The sequence below is a fragment of the Belonocnema kinseyi genome, chromosome 10 (genome assembly GCF_010883055.1).
Source record: "Belonocnema kinseyi isolate 2016_QV_RU_SX_M_011 chromosome 10, B_treatae_v1, whole genome shotgun sequence".
In the NCBI taxonomy this organism is placed as follows: Eukaryota; Metazoa; Arthropoda; class Insecta; order Hymenoptera; family Cynipidae; genus Belonocnema; species Belonocnema kinseyi.
In genome coordinates, this window is record NC_046666.1 from 72,460,386 (window position 1) to 72,465,136 (window position 4,751).

At 36.6% G+C, this 4,751-nt stretch overlaps 1 long non-coding RNA gene across 1 annotated transcript; it reads left to right on the forward strand.

Moving 5' to 3' along the window:
• Positions 1–753: 753 nt before the first annotated feature.
• Positions 754–2,596, forward strand: LOC117182156. Its single transcript, XR_004468276.1, has 3 exons — positions 754–1,146; positions 1,243–1,691; positions 2,170–2,596. It is a non-coding gene; the product is annotated as an uncharacterized LOC117182156 (long non-coding RNA).
• The last annotated feature ends 2,155 nt before the right edge of the window (positions 2,597–4,751 follow it).

Sequence of the window (4,751 nt, forward strand, 5' to 3'; positions counted from 1 at the left end):
GCTTTGTTTCCCTGAACCGAATATTTCGAGGAGTCAGGCTCATAAAATTCTGAAGGGTGGGCACTTAATTTTTAGAACGAAAGTTTGGAATTTATTTTTTTATTTTCAGAAAGATTTTTCTGAATCTTGGAGAGAGAAGAACATAATCGTTGAGTAGAATATTATTCTAATTAATTTGAATTAGTGCACGTAGCGCTGGTATACTACGATGAATACAGGTACTAAACCGGATTCATCACAGCATCGACTCAGTGCTGCCCCTTTACGAGTTCGGTACAAAACATTAACAATGGCAAACCAGTAGGGGAAGGCAGGGCGCAACGGAACAGACGGGTAAAATAGAACGCTAGTATATCTGTAAAAATATTCACACTTCAAGTTTGATATCAATGTAATCAATAATTAATTAAAAAAAAGGTCTAATAAGTTGAGGAATGTGTGAAAAGCTTTGATATTTTGTGTTAATTGTATTAGGAATTAAGTGCAAATTTTTAGTACTACAGAACTCAGGATTGGTGTGCTTTTCGAAAGAAAATAAAGTACTAATAATATTCTTATCCCATTTTCCTTTGCAAGAATTTCAAAAAGTGAAGTTTAAATTTTCTATTCTTGATATTAGATTTAATTAAAAATTATTTAGAAAAAAAATAACGGATTTCAAATAAAAATGTCAGTGGGGGCGAGATGCAACAAGATGAATGGGACGGAACGGAACACACAAACAGCCGCGAACTTTAACCTGTCACAGTCACTGTCAGTTTAGCCGGTCGGGATAGTTGCGAGATATTTTTTACGAAATTAATTAAAGAATGGAGTTATAATCATTTGCTTCCCTCCCCACTGTACTCATCGATTACAACGACTAGATGTTAGCTTTATGAAGCCTTTAAACACTTATTACACAGATGAAGTGAATCAGTGGCTCCGAGCAAATCCAGGTTGCATAGTAACACTGAATCAGATTTTTCAGCTCTTCGGTCACGCATTTCTAAAGGCAGCTACGATGAACACTGTCATAAATGAATTTCGCTAGACAGGAATTTTTCCTGTAAATCCTAACGTATTCACGGACGAGGTCTTTCTTCCTGCTGACAAGAAACATTGCTCTTGTTGAAGATCGGAAGCCTGCCAATCAGAATGACTTAGGTATGCACTAGACTTTTTCTTTAATTCCAAATCATCCAAGTCACGCATCTAAATTCATTAAAAAAATTGTTTACAATAACAAATTTTTATTTTCAGCGGAGGCACAATTGGTCGCTGAAGCAATTCAAGAGATTGAATGCGAAACGTAGATGAACAAGCGATTTGATAAAGGAAACAGCAACACTTGTTCGCAACGATTCGATGTCCAAGCAACTGCTTCTATCGACACTCTTTAATTTCCTCCTCTGATTTCCGATCTGATTTCTGCATTTAAATCGTTTTCTCATGATATTCAAGAGATTAGGCGTAAAATGCAAGGAAGTCAGGGAGCTCACGCAGCAAATAACTTACCGAAAGGTTCAGAAGTCGAAGTAACTGATCCTGTGATTTCTCTTAAGTTTCCTGTGACAGTGTGTCAGAATAATGAAGAAGATTAAGCCATCGCTCCAATCGACTGCCAGATTTCGCAACTGAACGCTGTCGCTTTGAATGCTGAGGTAGATTTAGAAGAAACGTTGAAAAGTTTAGAAGAGATTCAGCGTAAGGTAAATATATATCCCTCACAGAAATAGGATATACCGGGATATCCCATTTGATCCCATTTATCTCCCAGGTTGTCCCAAGGATATCCCACGGATAACCCGTCGGATATCCCGCAAGGCTGAAATTTGGATATCCTAGGGATAACTTCAGGATTTCCAGACTCCAGGGTAACCCTGGGACGTTTATGGCATATTAAAATGTCCCAAGTATAATATAGAAAATTAATTTATATCCTACTTGAAACATTTGAATATCCCGTGATCGTCCTAGAGTTACCCTGAATATCCTGGGGTTATCCCTGGGATACCCAAATTTCCGCCTTGCGGGATATCTGACGGGTTATCCCTGCGATATCCTTGGGACAACCTGGGAGATAAATGGAATCAAATGGGATATCTCGATATATCCTATTGCTGTGAGGTCTTTTTAATTTGCTCTGTAAACATTTTTACCATTACTTAATGGCATATAATATTTCAGGTGTCAAAAGAAACTGGAAAGACAAAAAACTTTCTTTCTTCTAACTCGGTTATTGCACCACTTCGACGAGCAAATGCTCCACAGCACTGCGGGCGTCCAAAAGGAACGGCGGCAATAATAACCAGCCAAGAGTACAAACAGTCCCTCTTAGAAAAGCCTAAAAAAGTTAAAGAGTAGCTCACGAGGGCATACTTCACGAGGACGGGGTCGATCATGTAACAAGTCAGATGTTTCAACTTATCCGACAACTTTGCATTCGAAAATCGTCGAAGAGATTCCACGTTCTTCTAATACTGAATTGAATAGTTTCGTGAATCTCCCTTGTATTCCACAGAATGCACAAATTGAATTACCTGGTAGTACTGAAGTTATTGAATTCGATTTTGCAGACTTCAATATCAACCAGCTTCCAGTACAAATTGTACCACAACGGATAAAAGTACTTCTATTTTTTATCATTTTGCATACATTTTTCTTTTAAATTTCTGTCTGTATAATTATTAATTTCTAAATATTTTTTTCAAGTTGGAAAAAGAAATAAAACAGAACGCTGTCACGAATCAAATTGGATCTCATCAGTATCAAAATTCGAAGAGAACAGTGGCAATCAGAAAGTCGAACGAAAATTATTTGTCCAGAAAATCAAAAGTTTCAATGAAGAAAAGTGCGATAGGAGCCCCTGAAATAGGAATACTAAAAGATATGGTTAACGTTTGTCTACCTGCACACCAATACCAATCAGTATTGCAACAAGTTCCATATTAGTCTACATATATTTGTCTACATATATTTGCTCAAGCGAATGCAATAGACTAGTAACTTATGAGTAGGTTAATGTACTCGTATATGTGATATTAATAAACCTGCGATATTAGTTTATTATGTTATTGACACTTTCGTATAAAGTTAATTAATACATAAGTTTTTATTAAGCTGTAGTTAAAAAATAAAAACAACTACCAAACAAATAAATTTTGCGTTTAAATTTAGTTTTCTCATCCTTTTATCTGCGTAGGTGTCAAGTAATATGGATTTCTTTCTTTAAATTTTATTTTCAGATTAATTTTTAATTATTTTTAATTCGATTAATGTCCTTCATCCTTCCTCTGCTTTAATTATTTAGGTTATGTTCTGCTTAAAATACGCATTAAACATTATATCTCTTCCATTTGGTGTTCGAGGGAATGCATTTTGATATGTTGTTTTTTACAAAATTATTTACAAATTAAAATTGATATTATAATTGTTCCATACCGCTCCACAATGCGTTCTGCATACCCGCCGCGTGTTCCATAGCACCCCATCTAACCTACAGTACTTAATACTTAATTTATGAAAAATGAGTTTGCTCCATTCACAAAGGCATATTTGCAATTCGTAAATGATGAATTGGAGAAAATTTTAACTAATATTGCTTTCTGCAGATTTTTACAGTTGAAAATTTAATTAACGTCAAAGATTTTATGCACCGTCTCGCCCCACCTTCCCTTATCTAACAAAATTAAGTCAAGTGTCGACTACATACTGGCGCAATACAGTTAAAGTGAGAAATGGAAGCAATGACGAACGCTACAATGACAATCCCATCGCTACATACTGGGGAAATGCGGGCAAAGTAAAAATATTCAAGAAATGGCAAACACGTATCTCCCGCAGTCATGCCGAGCATCTACTCAATACTGGCACAACATGGGCCTAATACAAAGTGATAAATATGGCCTAACTGCATCACACTCGGGTATGCCGATTGTCGGCTCAATGCTGGCACATGACGGGCCAAGTTGTGACAAACCCGTAATCTCCGGCAGTTCGGCTAGGTGTTAAATTTTCAACTTAAGAGGTGAATCTTAAAAAAAATTAACAAAGTAGCTCAACTTTTTAACGAAGCAGTTGAATTTTCAACTAAAAAAGGCGAATTTTTAACAAACAGTTAAATTTTCAGCCAAAAACATGAATTTTTCACTAATAGCCTTTCTCAGAATTGACGCCGCGCCGCATGTAGGTGTAACAGGTGCTGCGCGGAGTGCGCGGGATCTGCGGCTGTAAATCAGGCGAGCAGTCAGGCGTGAACAAACAAAAGCAGAACAGGGTAAATTCTCATTCCGCACTTGGAGCGCAACTCGCAATTTTGATCGCGTCTACGGTTCGCGTTTGTTGGATCTCACGCTCGAACTTTGTACTTCCTCCACATATGGGCACATGCTTTTTAAAATTAAAGGTGAAACTATCGACTATAGTTTTATGATGGTGAAATCTCTGTAGTTAAAGCTCCTTCGGATTTAACGAACACATTTTCATCGCGTATTTCGTGCTTCGCACTCGATTACAATTTGACTGAAACGCGAAATTTCTTGATTATGTTCAACCCTATTATATAATCATTTCTGTCCCTCGGTCCGGGACTGCTTACTCAGATATTACAAAATAAATTACATATTTTATTTTTCATGATTACTTTAATATTTGTTTCTTATTTGGCATTAATCTTTATTTGTAGCTAACTTGGAAAATGTATTATTTCAAAACATTAGTGCTCCTCACATTACTCCCTTCCTCATTGAGTAAGTCATGCCTACCCCGAA